General features: G+C 41.2%; 1 protein-coding gene across 1 annotated transcript in view; it reads left to right on the forward strand.

Annotated features, from left to right (window-relative positions):
* The window catches only part of LOC126875504 (uncharacterized), a 258,579-nt gene that overhangs the window by 28,580 nt on the left and 212,556 nt on the right, over window positions 1-17,443 (forward strand). The window lies entirely within an intron of this gene.

Here is a 17,443-nt window from a genome sequence, read left to right on the forward strand (position 1 = left end):
TTTATTCCTATCGATAATATATATTTATATATTTATAACAATAAAACAAATCTCATTCATACTACTTACCAGTACGTATGCATATATCTATATAATTATAACTCAAGTAGCATTCATGATATTTATTTTTACCGATAACATGTACATAAAACCTAAAATAAAACAAGGTTTAAACAATAAAAAAAATAAATAAAAAAAAATAATAATACATATAAATATAAAAATTTTCTTTCTATATGTATACATATATTAATGATGATAAAGGGTTATTCTTATTTCTGATAAACTCGAAAGCGAAACGACAAACGACAACATTATACCATGATACACCACACAGAAGAAACTAATAGAGAACGCTTTAAGCTTGGCAAACTTACCGCCCGATGACTTCGCATACACCACAACCAAAAACACATGGCTTTGATCGTAGGAGAAGCGGTCCATATAGTCAAATGCATTCCAGTACAAGACACAGTTCGCTGTGGAGTGCCGAAGCGTGCAGACGTGTCTCTAGTGCCCAGCGTAGTCCGAAAACAACACGTGTCGCCCAACCGTCGAAAGAGAACACAGCCAAGTGTCCCTTACCCTTTAGGGAGAAGAAAATCCCACGCACCTAACCCCAACCCGAATACTAGCCTCATAGCCTCACGACTAGTTGTTCATTCCGAATTAACTAGCTCGATGATGGCCCAGCAATCGCGACCAGGCTCTCCGGAGCAGACTCGCAGCTACCCCGTGCTACCTCCCCCGTGGCAGAAGTGTAGCAGAACTCTCCGCACTAACGACGCTAATACTACAAAGAAAAGGAAAATAGAAACAGCAACGCAAATAAACACACACAACAGGTTCGCCGTATTGGAATCCTCAAACGACGCCATGGAAATCGTAGAACCGCCACCAAACCAACACTCACAGAGAATCCCCCCTCCCCCACCAATATTTGTGGACGACGTCATCGACATACAGACAATGATCAAGTCCCTAGAGAGAGATACCAGCAAGGAGGAATATAACTTTAAGATAAGCAACAACAAGGTGAAAATACTACCGACGAACCCAGAAGCTTACAGAAAACTCACCAAGACACTCAGGACCCTGAACGCCAACTTCCACACCTACCAACTCAAACAGGAAAGGCCTTTCCGGGTGGTCCTACGAAACATACACCACTCAGCAGACATAGACGAACTAAAATACGAACTCTCAAAACTTGGCCACGAAGTCATCAACGTAAGTAATATAAGGCATAGAGTCTCGAAAGACCCGTTATCCTTATTCTTCCTAGACATTAAACAAAAGCCGAACAATAAGGAAATCTACAACATCAGTCGCCTAATGAACGCGATAGTAAAGATCGAACCACCGCTCGTGAAAAAAGAAATAGTGCAATGCAAAAGGTGCCAAAGGTACGGTCATACGCAGAAATACTGCAACCATACTTTCCGCTGCGTTAAATGCGCAGGCACTCACTCCACTGACCAGTGCGGCAAATCACCGGAAACCCCAGCGAAATGCATCCACTGCCAAGGGGACCACCCTGCCAACTACAAAGGCTGCCCAGCATATAAAACACTATACACGAACAGGTACCCTAAGCTCAGAGCAAAAGAGGTATCCAACCAAACACCCAGCCCGTAGAAATTCACGACTACCCCAACTCCCTCAACCAACCAAACACCCAGTCCTACGAAATTCATCTCCACCTCAACCTCCGAATGCCCAAGCAGTACAAGGCATCCAAAATAACCCGAACAGCCAAAGGAATCTTCCCCAAAACAGTGTCCCCAACCCACCTAACACAGACAACTCCTCAAGGCTTGAAAAGCTAATAGAGAAACAATCAGAGCAAATAAATCACTTGCTATCGCTACTAACACTCATCGTGGAAAAATTAGCACGCCCCGACTCAAAATAAAACCAAGGCGCATAGCAGTGTGGAACGCCAACGGTCTAGCGCAACACAAACTTGAACTAGAACTCTTCTTAAAACACCAGCAAATCGACGTAATGCTCGTATCGGAAACCCACTTCACCGACAAGAGCTACCTGAAAATAAATGGTTATAAATTCTACCATACCCAACACCCCAGCGGAAAGGCCCGCGGTGGCACCGGAATAATAATCAAAGCAAGTATTAAGCACTACGAACTTCCATCATTCCAGAAAGACTACCTCCAAGCAACAAACGTAGCAATAGAAGACTGTCATGGCTCAATCACCACCTCAGCAGTATACTGCCCTCCCAGACACTCCATCGCCAAAGAAGACTTTGATAACTCCCTGGACACCCTGGGCAATAGATTCATAGTTGGAGGAGACTATAACGCCAAGCACATCCAATGGGGCAGCAGACTGGTTACAGCAAGAGGCAAAAACCTCTTAAACAGCATAATAAACAACAACCTCAACTACCTCACCACATACGAACCCACCTACTGGCCCACTGACACCAACAAAATACCCGACCTTCTCGACTTCTTCATAACTAAAAATATCTCCAACGGGAAGGAAATGACGGCTATTTTTCGTCCAAATTTACGAAATCTTCGCGATTTGCGAGATATTTTGATTGTTTCGACGCTTAAATGGTTGTGCATTGCATTAGCACTGTGAAATGGAGTTCAGCGAGTGCTTAAACGTCGAAATATCTCCAACGGGCAGGAAATGACGGCTATTTTTCGTCAAAATCGCGATTTGCGAGACATTTTGATTGTTTCGACGCTTAAACGGTTGTGCATTGCATTAGCACTGTGAAATGGAGTTCAACGAGTGCTTAAACGTCGAAATATCTCCAACGGGAAGGAAATGACGGCTATTTATCGTCAAAATTTACGAAATCTTCGCGATTTGCGAGATATTTTGATTGTTTCGACGCTTAAATGGTTGTGCATTGCATTAGCACTGTGAAGTGGAGCTCAACGAGTGCTTAAACGTCGAAATATCTCCACCGGGAAGGAAATGACGGCTATTTTTCGTCAAAATTTACGAAATCTTCGCGATTTGCGAGATATTTTGATTGTTTCGACGCTTAAATGGTTGTGCATTGCATTAGCACTGTGAAATGGAGTTCAACGAGTGCTTAAACGTCGAAATATCTCCAACGGGCAGGAAATGACGGCTATTTTTCGTCAAAATCGCGATTTGCGAGATATTTTGATTGTTTCGACGCTTAAACTGTTGTGCATTGCATTAGCACTGTGAAATGGAGTTCAACGAGTGCTTAAACGTCGAAATATCTCCAACGGGAAGGAAATGACGGCTATTTTTCGTCAAAATTTACGAAATCTTCGCGATTTGCGAGATATTTTGATTGTTTCGACGCTTAAATGGTTGTGCATTGCATTAGCACTGTGAAGTGGAGCACAACGAGTGCTTAAACGTCGAAATATCTCCACCGGGAAGGAAATGACGGCTATTTTTCGTCAAAATTTACGAAATCTTCGCGATTTGCGAGATAGTTTGATTGTTTCGACGCTTAAATGGTTGTGCATTGCATTAGCACTGTGAAATGGAGTTCAACGAGTGCTTAAACGTCGAAATATCTCAAACGGGAAGGAAATGACGGCTATTTTTCGTCCAAATTTACGAAATCTTCGCGATTTGCGAGATATTTTGATTGTTTCGACGCTTAAATGGTTGTGCATTGCATTAGCACTGTGAAATGGAGTTCAGCGAGTGCTTAAACGTCGAAATATCTCCAACGGGCAGGAAATGACGGCTATTTTTCGTCAAAATCGCGATTTGCGAGACATTTTGATTGTTTCGACGCTTAAACGGTTGTGCATTGCATTAGCACTGTGAAATGGAGTTCAACGAGTGCTTAAACGTCGAAATATCTCCAACGGGAAGGAAATGACGGCTATTTATCGTCAAAATTTACGAAATCTTCGCGATTTGCGAGATATTTTGATTGTTTCGACGCTTAAATGGTTGTGCATTGCATTAGCACTGTGAAGTGGAGCTCAACGAGTGCTTAAACGTCGAAATATCTCCACCGGGAAGGAAATGACGGCTATTTTTCGTCAAAATTTACGAAATCTTCGCGATTTGCGAGATATTTTGATTGTTTCGACGCTTAAATGGTTGTGCATTGCATTAGCACTGTGAAATGGAGTTCAACGAGTGCTTAAACGTCGAAATATCTCCAACGGGCAGGAAATGACGGCTATTTTTCGTCAAAATCGCGATTTGCGAGATATTTTGATTGTTTCGACGCTTAAACTGTTGTGCATTGCATTAGCACTGTGAAATGGAGTTCAACGAGTGCTTAAACGTCGAAATATCTCCAACGGGAAGGAAATGACGGCTATTTTTCGTCCAAATTTACGAAATCTTCGCGATTTGCGAGATATTTTGATTGTTTCGACGCTTAAATGGTTGTGCATTGCATTAGCACTGTGAAGTGGAGCTCAACGAGTGCTTAAACGTCGAAATATCTCCACCGGGAAGGAAATGACGGCTATTTTTCGTCAAAATTTACGAAATCTTCGCGATTTGCGAGATATTTTGATTGTTTCGACGCTTAAATGGTTGTGCATTGCATTAGCACTGTGAAATGGAGTTCAACGAGTGCTTAAACGTCGAAATATCTCCAACGGGCAGGAAATGACGGCTATTTTTCGTCAAAATCGCGATTTGCGAGATATTTTGATTGTTTCGACGCTTAAACTGTTGTGCATTGCATTAGCACTGTGAAATGGAGTTCAACGAGTGCTTAAACGTCGAAATATCTCCAACGGGAAGGAAATGACGGCTATTTTTCGTCAAAATTTACGAAATCTTCGCGATTTGCGAGATATTTTGATTGTTTCGACGCTTAAATGGTTGTGCATTGCATTAGCACTGTGAAGTGGAGCACAACGAGTGCTTAAACGTCGAAATATCTCCACCGGGAAGGAAATGACGGCTATTTTTCGTCAAAATTTACGAAATCTTCGCGATTTGCGAGATAGTTTGATTGTTTCGACGCTTAAATGGTTGTGCATTGCATTAGCACTGTGAAATGGAGTTCAACGAGTGCTTAAACGTCGAAATATCTCAAACGGGAAGGAAATGACGGCTATTTTTCGTCCAAATTTACGAAATCTTCGCGATTTGCGAGATATTTTGATTGTTTCGACGCTTAAATGGTTGTGCATTGCATTAGCACTGTGAAATGGAGTTCAGCGAGTGCTTAAACGTCGAAATATCTCCAACGGGCAGGAAATGACGGCTATTTTTCGTCAAAATCGCGATTTGCGAGACATTTTGATTGTTTCGACGCTTAAACGGTTGTGCATTGCATTAGCACTGTGAAATGGAGTTCAACGAGTGCTTAAACGTCGAAATATCTCCAACGGGAAGGAAATGACGGCTATTTATCGTCAAAATTTACGAAATCTTCGCGATTTGCGAGATATTTTGATTGTTTCGACGCTTAAATGGTTGTGCATTGCATTAGCACTGTGAAGTGGAGCTCAACGAGTGCTTAAACGTCGAAATATCTCCACCGGGAAGGAAATGACGGCTATTTTTCGTCAAAATTTACGAAATCTTCGCGATTTGCGAGATATTTTGATTGTTTCGACGCTTAAATGGTTGTGCATTGCATTAGCACTGTGAAATGGAGTTCAACGAGTGCTTAAACGTCGAAATATCTCCAACGGGCAGGAAATGACGGCTATTTTTCGTCAAAATCGCGATTTGCGAGATATTTTGATTGTTTCGACGCTTAAACTGTTGTGCATTGCATTAGCACTGTGAAATGGAGTTCAACGAGTGCTTAAACGTCGAAATATCTCCAACGGGAAGGAAATGACGGCTATTTTTCGTCAAAATTTACGAAATCTTCGCGATTTGCGAGATATTTTGATTGTTTCGACGCTTAAATGGTTGTGCATTGCATTAGCACTGTGAAGTGGAGCACAACGAGTGCTTAAACGTCGAAATATCTCCACCGGGAAGGAAATGACGGCTATTTTTCGTCAAAATTTACGAAATCTTCGCGATTTGCGAGATATTTTGATTGTTTCGACGCTTAAATGGTTGTGCATTGCATTAGCACTGTGAAATGGAGTTCAACGAGTGCTTCAACGTCGAAATATCTCCAACGGGCAGGAAATGACGGCTATTTTTCGTCAAAATCGCGATTTGCGAGATATTTTGATTGTTTCGACGCTTAAACTGTTGTGCATTGCATTAGCACTGTGAAATGGAGTTCAACGAGTGCTTAAACGTCGAAATATCTCCAACGGGAAGGAAATGACGGCTATTTTTCGTCAAAATTTACGAAATCTTCGCGATTTGCGAGATATTTTGATTGTTTCGACGCTTAAATGGTTGTGCATTGCATTAGCACTGTGAAGTGGAGCACAACGAGTGCTTAAACGTCGAAATATCTCCACCGAGAAGGAAATGACGGCTATTTTTCGTCAAAATTTACGAAATCTTCGCGATTTGCGAGATAGTTTGATTGTTTCGACGCTTAAATGGTTGTGCATTGCATTAGCACTGTGAAATGGAGTTCAACGAGTGCTTAAACGTCGAAATATCTCCAACGGGAAGGAAATGACGGCTATTTTTCGTCCAAATTTACGAAATCTTCGCGATTTGCGAGATATTTTGATTGTTTCGACGCTTAAATGGTTGTGCATTGCATTAGCACTGTGAAATGGAGTTCAGCGAGTGCTTAAACGTCGAAATATCTCCAACGGGCAGGAAATGACGGCTATTTTTCGTCAAAATCGCGATTTGCGAGACATTTTGATTGTTTCGACGCTTAAACGGTTGTGCATTGCATTAGCACTGTGAAATGGAGTTCAACGAGTGCTTAAACGTCGAAATATCTCCAACGGGAAGGAAATGACGGCTATTTATCGTCAAAATTTACGAAATCTTCGCGATTTGCGAGATATTTTGATTGTTTCGACGCTTAAATGGTTGTGCATTGCATTAGCACTGTGAAGTGGAGCTCAACGAGTGCTTAAACGTCGAAATATCTCCACCGGGAAGGAAATGACGGCTATTTTTCGTCAAAATTTACGAAATCTTCGCGATTTGCGAGATATTTTGATTGTTTCGACGCTTAAATGGTTGTGCATTGCATTAGCACTGTGAAATGGAGTTCAACGTGTGCTTAAACGTCGAAATATCTCCAACGGGCAGGAAATGACGGCTATTTTTCGTCAAAATCGCGATTTGCGAGATATTTTGATTGTTTCGACGCTTAAACTGTTGTGCATTGCATTAGCACTGTGAAATGGAGTTCAACGAGTGCTTAAACGTCGAAATATCTCCAACGGGAAGGAAATGACGGCTATTTTTCGTCAAAATTTACGAAATCTTCGCGATTTGCGAGATATTTTGATTGTTTCGACGCTTAAATGGTTGTGCATTGCATTAGCACTGTGAAGTGGAGCACAACGAGTGCTTAAACGTCGAAATATCTCCACCGGGAAGGAAATGACGGCTATTTTTCGTCAAAATTTACGAAATCTTCGCGATTTGCGAGATAGTTTGATTGTTTCGACGCTTAAATGGTTGTGCATTGCATTAGCACTGTGAAATGGAGTTCAACGAGTGCTTAAACGTCGAAATATCTCCAACGGGAAGGAAATGACGGCTATTTTTCGTCAAAATCGCGATTTGCGAGACATTATGATTGTTTCGACGCTTAAACGGTTGTGCATTGCATTAGCACTGTGAAATGGAGTTCAACGAGTGCTTAAACGTCGAAATATCTCCAACGGGAAGGAAATGACGGCTATTTTTCGTCAAAATTTACGAAATCTTCGCGATTTGCGAGATATTTTGATTGTTTCGACGCTTAAATGGTTGTGCATTGCATTAGCACTGTGAAATGGAGTTCAGCGAGTGCTTAAACGTCGAAATATCTCCAACGGGCAGGAAATGACGGCTATTTTTCGTCAAAATCGCGATTTGCGAGACATTTTGATTGTTTCGACGCTTAAACGGTTGTGCATTGCATTAGCACTGTGAAATGGAGTTCAACGAGTGCTTAAACGTCGAAATATCTCCAACGGGAAGGAAATGACGGCTATTTTTCGCCAAAATTTACGAAATCTTCGCGATTTGCGAGATATTTTGATTGTTTCGACGCTTAAATGGTTGTGCATTGCATTAGCACTGTGAAGTGGAGCACAACGAGTGCTTAAACGTCGAAATATCTCCACCGGGAAGGAAATGACGGCTATTTTTCGTCAAAATTTACGAAATCTTCGCGATTTGCGAGACATTTTGATAGTTTCGACGCTTAAACGGTTGTGCATTGCATTAGCACTGTGAAGTGGAGCTCAACGAGTGCTTAAACGTCGAAATATCTCCACCGGGAAGGAAATGACGGCTACTTTTCGTCAAAATTTACGAAATCTTCGCGATTTGCGAGATATTTTGATTGTTTCGACGCTTAAATGGTTGTGCATTGCATTAGCACTGTGAAATGGAGTTCAACGAGTGCTTAAACGTCGAAATATCTCCAACGGGCAGGAAATGACGGCTATTTTTCGTCAAAATCGCGATTTGCGAGATATTTTGATTGTTTCGACGCTTAAACTGTTGTGCATTGCATTAGCACTGTGAAATGGAGTTCAACGAGTGCTTAAACGTCGAAATATCTCCAACGGGAAGGAAATGACGGCTATTTTTCGTCAAAATTTACGAAATCTTCGCGATTTGCGAGATATTTTGATTGTTTCGACGCTTAAATGGTTGTGCATTGCATTAGCACTGTGAAGTGGAGCACAACGAGTGCTTAAACGTCGAAATATCTCCACCGGGAAGGAAATGACGGCTATTTTTCGTCAAAATTTACGAAATCTTCGCGATTTGCGAGATAGTTTGATTGTTTCGACGCTTAAATGGTTGTGCATTGCATTAGCACTGTGAAATGGAGTTCAACGAGTGCTTAAACGTCGAAATATCTCCAACGGGAAGGAAATGACGGCTATTTTTCGTCCAAATTTACGAAATCTTCGCGATTTGCGAGATATTTTGATTGTTTCGACGCTTAAATGGTTGTGCATTGCATTAGCACTGTGAAGTGGAGCTCAACGAGTGCTTAAACGTCGAAATATCTCCACCGGGAAGGAAATGACGGCTATTTTTCGTCAAAATTTACGAAATCTTCGCGATTTGCGAGATATTTTGATTGTTTCGACGCTTAAATGGTTGTGCATTGCATTAGCACTGTGAAATGGAGTTCAACGAGTGCTTAAACGTCGAAATATCTCCAACGGGCAGGAAATGACGGCTATTTTTCGTCAAAATCGCGATTTGCGAGATATTTTGATTGTTTCGACGCTTAAACTGTTGTGCATTGCATTAGCACTGTGAAATGGAGTTCAACGAGTGCTTAAACGTCGAAATATCTCCAACGGGAAGGAAATGACGGCTATTTTTCGTCAAAATTTACGAAATCTTCGCGATTTGCGAGATATTTTGATTGTTTCGACGCTTAAATGGTTGTGCATTGCATTAGCACTGTGAAGTGGAGCACAACGAGTGCTTAAACGTCGAAATATCTCCACCGGGAAGGAAATGACGGCTATTTTTCGTCAAAATTTACGAAATCTTCGCGATTTGCGAGATAGTTTGATTGTTTCGACGCTTAAATGGTTGTGCATTGCATTAGCACTGTGAAATGGAGTTCAACGAGTGCTTAAACGTCGAAATATCTCAAACGGGAAGGAAATGACGGCTATTTTTCGTCCAAATTTACGAAATCTTCGCGATTTGCGAGATATTTTGATTGTTTCGACGCTTAAATGGTTGTGCATTGCATTAGCACTGTGAAATGGAGTTCAGCGAGTGCTTAAACGTCGAAATATCTCCAACGGGCAGGAAATGACGGCTATCTTTCGTCAAAATCGCGATTTGCGAGACATTTTGATTGTTTCGACGCTTAAACGGTTGTGCATTGCATTAGCACTGTGAAATGGAGTTCAATGAGTGCTTAAACGTCGAAATATCTCCAACGGGAAGGAAATGACGGCTATTTTTCGTCAAAATTTACGAAATCTTCGCGATTTGCGAGATATTTTGATTGTTTCGACGCTTAAATGGTTGTGCATTGCATTAGCACTGTGAAGTGGAGCACAACGAGTGCTTCAACGTCGAAATATCTCCACCGGGAAGGAAATGACGGCTATTTTTCGTCAAAATTTACGAAATCTTCGCGATTTGCGAGACATTTTGATAGTTTCGACGCTTAAACGGTTGTGCATTGCATTAGCACTGTGAAGTGGAGCTCAACGAGTGCTTAAACGTCGAAATATCTCCACCGGGAAGGAAATGACGGCTACTTTTCGTCAAAATTTACGAAATCTTCGCGATTTGCGAGATATTTTGATTGTTTCGACGCTTAAATGGTTGTGCATCGCATTAGCACTGTGAAATGGAGTTCAACGAGTGCTTAAACGTCGAAATATCTCCAACGGGAAGGAAATGACGGCTATTTTTCGCTAAAATTTTCGAAATCTTCGCGATTTGCGAGATATTTTGATTGTTTCGACGCTTAAATGGTTGTGCATTGCATTAGCACTGTGAAATGGAGTTCAACGAGTGCTTAAACGTCGAAATATCTCCAACGGGAAGGAAATGACGGCTATTTTTCGTCAAAATTTACGAAATCTTCGCGATTTGCGAGATATTTTGATTGTTTCGACGCTTAAATGGTTGTGCATTGCATTAGCACTGTGAAATGGAGTTCAACGAGTGCTTAAACGTCGAAATATCTCCAACGGGCAGGAAATGACGGCTATTTTTCGTCAAAATCGCGATTTGCGAGATAGTTTGATTGTTTCGACGCTTAAACGGTTGTGCATTGCATTCGCACTGTGAAATGGAGTTCAACGAGTGCTTAAACGTCGAAATATCTCCACCGGGAAGGAAATGACGGCTATTTTTCGTCAAAATTTACGAAATCTTCGCGATTTGCGAGATAGTTTGATTGTTTCGACGCTTAAATGGTTGTGCATTGCATTAGCACTGTGAAATGGAGTTCAACGAGTGCTTAAACGTCGAAATATCTCCAACGGGAAGGAAATGACGGCTATTTTTCGTCCAAATTTACGAAATCTTCGCGATTTGCGAGATAGTTTGATTGTTTCGACGCTTAAATGGTTGTGCATTGCATTAGCACTGTGAAATGGAGTTCAACGAGTGCTTAAACGTCGAAATATCTCCAACGGGCAGGAAATGACGGCTATTTTTCGTCAAAATCGCGATTTGCGAGATATTTTGATTGTTTCGACGCTTAAACGGTTGTGCATTGCATTAGCACTGTGAAATGGAGTTCAACGAGTGCTTAAACGTCGAAATATCTCCACCGGGAAGGAAATGACGGCTATTTTTCGTCAAAATTTACGAAATCTTCGCGATTTGCGAGATAGTTTGATTGTTTCGACGCTTAAATGGTTGTGCATTGCATTAGCACTGTGAAATGGAGTTCAACGAGTGCTTAAACGTCGAAATATCTCCAACGGGAAGGAAATGACGGCTATTTTTCGTCCAAATTTACGAAATCTTCGCGATTTGCGAGATAGTTTGATTGTTTCGACGCTTAAATGGTTGTGCATTGCATTAGCACTGTGAAATGGAGTTCAACGAGTGCTTAAACGTCGAAATATCTCCAACGGGCAGGAAATGACGGCTATTTTTCGTCAAAATCGCGATTTGCGAGATATTTTGATTGTTTCGACGCTTAAACTGTTGTGCATTGCATTAGCACTGTGAAATGGAGTTCAACGAGTGCTTAAACGTCGAAATATCTCCAACGGGCAGGAAATGACGGCTATTTTTCGTCAAAATCGCGATTTGCGAGACATTTTGATTGTTTCGACGCTTAAACGGTTGTGCATTGCATTAGCACTGTGAAATGGAGTTCAATGAGTGCTTAAACGTCGAAATATCTCCAACGGGAAGGAAATGACGGCTATTTTTCGTCAAAATTTACGAAATCTTCGCGATTTGCGAGATATTTTGATTGTTTCGACGCTTAAATGGTTGTGCATTGCATTAGCACTGTGAAGTGGAGCACAACGAGTGCTTAAACGTCGAAATATCTCCACCGGGAAGGAAATGACGGCTATTTTTCGTCAAAATTTACGAAATCTTCGCGATTTGCGAGACATTTTGATAGTTTCGACGCTTAAACGGTTGTGCATTGCATTAGCACTGTGAAGTGGAGCTCAACGAGTGCTTAAACGTCGAAATATCTCCACCGGGAAGGAAATGACGGCTACTTTTCGTCAAAATTTACGAAATCTTCGCGATTTGCGAGATATTTTGATTGTTTCGACGCTTAAATGGTTGTGCATTGCATTAGCACTGTGAAATGGAGTTCAACGAGTGCTTAAACGTCGAAATATCTCCAACGGGCAGGAAATGACGGCTATTTTTCGTCAAAATCGCGATTTGCGAGATATTTTGATTGTTTCGACGCTTAAACTGTTGTGCATTGCATTAGCACTGTGAAATGGAGTTCAACGAGTGCTTAAACGTCGAAATATCTCCAACTGGAAGGAAATGACGGCTATTTTTCGTCAAAATTTACGAAATCTTCGCGATTTGCGAGATATTTTGATTGTTTCGACGCTTAAATGGTTGTGCATTGCATTAGCACTGTGAAATGGAGTTCAACGAGTGCTTAAACGTCGAAATATCTCCAACGGGAAGGAAATGACGGCTATTTATCGTCAAAATTTACGAAATCTTCGCGATTTGCGAGATATTTTGATTGTTTCGACGCTTAAATGGTTGTGCATTGCATTAGCACTGTGAAGTGGAGCTCAACGAGTGCTTAAACGTCGAAATATCTCCACCGGGAAGGAAATGACGGCTATTTTTCGTCAAAATTTACGAAATCTTCGCGATTTGCGAGATATTTTGATTGTTTCGACGCTTAAATGGTTGTGCATTGCATTAGCACTGTGAAGTGGAGCTCAACGAGTGCTTAAACGTCGAAATATCTCCACCGGGAAGGAAATGACGGCTACTTTTCGTCAAAATTTACGAAATCTTCGCGATTTGCGAGATATTTTGATTGTTTCGACGCTTAAATGGTTGTGCATTGCATTAGCACTGTGAAATGGAGTTCAACGAGTGCTTAAACGTCGAAATATCTCCAACGGGCAGGAAATGACGGCTATTTTTCGTCAAAATCGCGATTTGCGAGATATTTTGATTGTTTCGACGCTTAAACTGTTGTGCATTGCATTAGCACTGTGAAATGGAGTTCAACGAGTGCTTAAACGTCGAAATATCTCCAACGGGAAGGAAATGACGGCTATTTTTCGTCAAAATTTACGAAATCTTCGCGATTTGCGAGATATTTTGATTGTTTCGACGCTTAAATGGTTGTGCATTGCATTAGCACTGTGAAATGGAGTTCAACGAGTGCTTAAACGTCGAAATATCTCCACCGGGAAGGAAATGACGGCTATTTTTCGTCAAAATTTACGAAATCTTCGCGATTTGCGAGATAGTTTGATTGTTTCGACGCTTAAATGGTTGTGCATTGCATTAGCACTGTGAAATGGAGTTCAACGAGTGCTTAAACGTCGAAATATCTCCAACGGGAAGGAAATGACGGCTATTTTTCGTCCAAATTTACGAAATCTTCGCGATTTGCGAGATAGTTTGATTGTTTCGACGCTTAAATGGTTGTGCATTGCATTAGCACTGTGAAATGGAGTTCAACGAGTGCTTAAACGTCGAAATATCTCCAACGGGCAGGAAATGACGGCTATTTTTCGTCAAAATCGCGATTTGCGAGATATTTTGATTGTTTCGACGCTTAAACGGTTGTGCATTGCATTAGCACTGTGAAATGGAGTTCAACGAGTGCTTAAACGTCGAAATATCTCCACCGGGAAGGAAATGACGGCTATTTTTCGTCAAAATTTACGAAATCTTCGCGATTTGCGAGATAGTTTGATTGTTTCGACGCTTAAATGGTTGTGCATTGCATTAGCACTGTGAAATGGAGTTCAACGAGTGCTTAAACGTCGAAATATCTCCAACGGGAAGGAAATGACGGCTATTTTTCGTCCAAATTTACGAAATCTTCGCGATTTGCGAGATAGTTTGATTGTTTCGACGCTTAAATGGTTGTGCATTGCATTAGCACTGTGAAATGGAGTTCAACGAGTGCTTAAACGTCGAAATATCTCCAACGGGCAGGAAATGACGGCTATTTTTCGTCAAAATCGCGATTTGCGAGATATTTTGATTGTTTCGACGCTTAAACTGTTGTGCATTGCATTAGCACTGTGAAATGGAGTTCAACGAGTGCTTAAACGTCGAAATATCTCCAACGGGCAGGAAATGACGGCTATTTTTCGTCAAAATCGCGATTTGCGAGACATTTTGATTGTTTCGACGCTTAAACGGTTGTGCATTGCATTAGCACTGTGAAATGGAGTTCAATGAGTGCTTAAACGTCGAAATATCTCCAACGGGAAGGAAATGACGGCTATTTTTCGTCAAAATTTACGAAATCTTCGCGATTTGCGAGATATTTTGATTGTTTCGACGCTTAAATGGTTGTGCATTGCATTAGCACTGTGAAGTGGAGCACAACGAGTGCTTAAACGTCGAAATATCTCCACCGGGAAGGAAATGACGGCTATTTTTCGTCAAAATTTACGAAATCTTCGCGATTTGCGAGACATTTTGATAGTTTCGACGCTTAAACGGTTGTGCATTGCATTAGCACTGTGAAGTGGAGCTCAACGAGTGCTTAAACGTCGAAATATCTCCACCGGGAAGGAAATGACGGCTACTTTTCGTCAAAATTTACGAAATCTTCGCGATTTGCGAGATATTTTGATTGTTTCGACGCTTAAATGGTTGTGCATTGCATTAGCACTGTGAAATGGAGTTCAACGAGTGCTTAAACGTCGAAATATCTCCAACGGGCAGGAAATGACGGCTATTTTTCGTCAAAATCGCGATTTGCGAGATATTTTGATTGTTTCGACACTTAAACTGTTGTGCATTGCATTAGCACTGTGAAATGGAGTTCAACGAGTGCTTAAACGTCGAAATATCTCCAACGGGAAGGAAATGACGGCTATTTTTCGTCAAAATTTACGAAATCTTCGCGATTTGCGAGATATTTTGATTGTTTCGACGCTTAAATGGTTGTGCATTGCATTAGCACTGTGAAATGGAGTTCAACGAGTGCTTAAACGTCGAAATATCTCCAACGGGAAGGAAATGACGGCTATTTATCGTCAAAATTTACGAAATCTTCGCGATTTGCGAGATATTTTGATTGTTTCGACGCTTAAATGGTTGTGCATTGCATTAGCACTGTGAAGTGGAGCTCAACGAGTGCTTAAACGTCGAAATATCTCCACCGGGAAGGAAATGACGGCTATTTTTCGTCAAAATTTACGAAATCTTCGCGATTTGCGAGATATTTTGATTGTTTCGACGCTTAAATGGTTGTGCATTGCATTAGCACTGTGAAGTGGAGCTCAACGAGTGCTTAAACGTCGAAATATCTCCACCGGGAAGGAAATGACGGCTACTTTTCGTCAAAATTTACGAAATCTTCGCGATTTGCGAGATATTTTGATTGTTTCGACGCTTAAATGGTTGTGCATTGCATTAGCACTGTGAAATGGAGTTCAACGAGTGCTTAAACGTCGAAATATCTCCAACGGGCAGGAAATGACGGCTATTTTTCGTCAAAATCGCGATTTGCGAGATATTTTGATTGTTTCGACGCTTAAACTGTTGTGCATTGCATTAGCACTGTGAAATGGAGTTCAACGAGTGCTTTAACGTCGAAATATCTCCAACGGGAAGGAAATGACGGCTATTTTTCGTCAAAATTTACGAAATCTTCGCGATTTGCTAGATATTTTGATTGTTTCGACGCTTAAATGGTTGTGCATTGCATTAGCACTGTGAAATGGAGTTCAACGAGTGCTTAAACGTCGAAATATCTCCAACGGGCAGGAAATGACGGCTATTTTTCGTCAAAATCGCGATTTGCGAGATATTTTGATTGTTTCGACGCTTAAACGGTTGTGCATTGCATTAGCACTGTGAAATGGAGTTCAACGAGTGCTTAAACGTCGAAATATCTCCACCGGGAAGGAAATGACGGCTATTTTTCGTCAAAATTTACGAAATCTTCGCGATTTGCGAGATAGTTTGATTGTTTCGACGCTTAAATGGTTGTGCATTGCATTAGCACTGTGAAATGGAGTTCAACGAGTGCTTAAACGTCGAAATATCTCCAACGGGAAGGAAATGACGGCTATTTTTCGTCCAAATTTACGAAATCTTCGCGATTTGCGAGATAGTTTGATTGTTTCGACGCTTAAATGGTTGTGCATTGCATTAGCACTGTGAAATGGAGTTCAACGAGTGCTTAAACGTCGAAATATCTCCAACGGGCAGGAAATGACGGCTATTTTTCGTCAAAATCGCGATTTGCGAGATATTTTGATTGTTTCGACGCTTAAACGGTTGTGCATTGCATTAGCACTGTGAAATGGAGTTCAACGAGTGCTTAAACGTCGAAATATCTCCACCGGGAAGGAAATGACGGCTATTTTTCGTCAAAATTTACGAAATCTTCGCGATTTGCGAGATAGTTTGATTGTTTCGACGCTTAAATGGTTGTGCATTGCATTAGCACTGTGAAATGGAGTTAAACGAGTGCTTAAACGTCGAAATATCTCCAACGGGAAGGAAATGACGGCTATTTTTCGTCCAAATTTACGAAATCTTCGCGATTTGCGAGATAGTTTGATTGTTTCGACGCTTAAATGGTTGTGCATTGCATTAGCACTGTGAAATGGAGCTCAACGAGTGCTTAAACGTCGAAATATCTCCAACGGGCAGGAAATGACGGCTATTTTTCGTCAAAATCGCGATTTGCCAGATATTTTGATTGTTTCGACGCTTAAACGGTTGTGCATTGCATTAGCACTGTGAAATGGAGTTCAACGAGTGCTTAAACGTCGAAATATCTCCAACGGGCAGGAAATGACGGCTATTTTTCGTCAAAATCGCGATTTGCGAGATATTTTGATTGTTTCGACGCTTAAACTGTTGTGCATTGCATTAGCACTGTGAAATGGAGTTCAACGAGTGCTTAAACGTCGAAATATCTCCAACGGGAAGGAAATGACGGCTATTTTTCGTCAAAATTTACGAAATCTTCGCGATTTGCGAGATATTTTGATTGTTTCGACGCTTAAATGGTTGTGCATTGCATTAGCACTGTGAAATGGAGTTCAACGAGTGCTTAAACGTCGAAATATCTCCAACGGGAAGGAAATGACGGCTATTTTTCGTCAAAATTTACGAAATCTTCGCGATTTGCGAGATATTTTGATTGTTTCGACGCTTAAATGGTTGTGCATTGCATTAGCACTGTGAAGTGGAGCTCAACGAGTGCTTAAACGTCGAAATATCTCCACCG

The sequence above is a fragment of the Bombus huntii genome, chromosome 18 (genome assembly GCF_024542735.1).
Source record: "Bombus huntii isolate Logan2020A chromosome 18, iyBomHunt1.1, whole genome shotgun sequence".
Classification (NCBI taxonomy): domain Eukaryota; kingdom Metazoa; phylum Arthropoda; class Insecta; order Hymenoptera; family Apidae; genus Bombus; species Bombus huntii.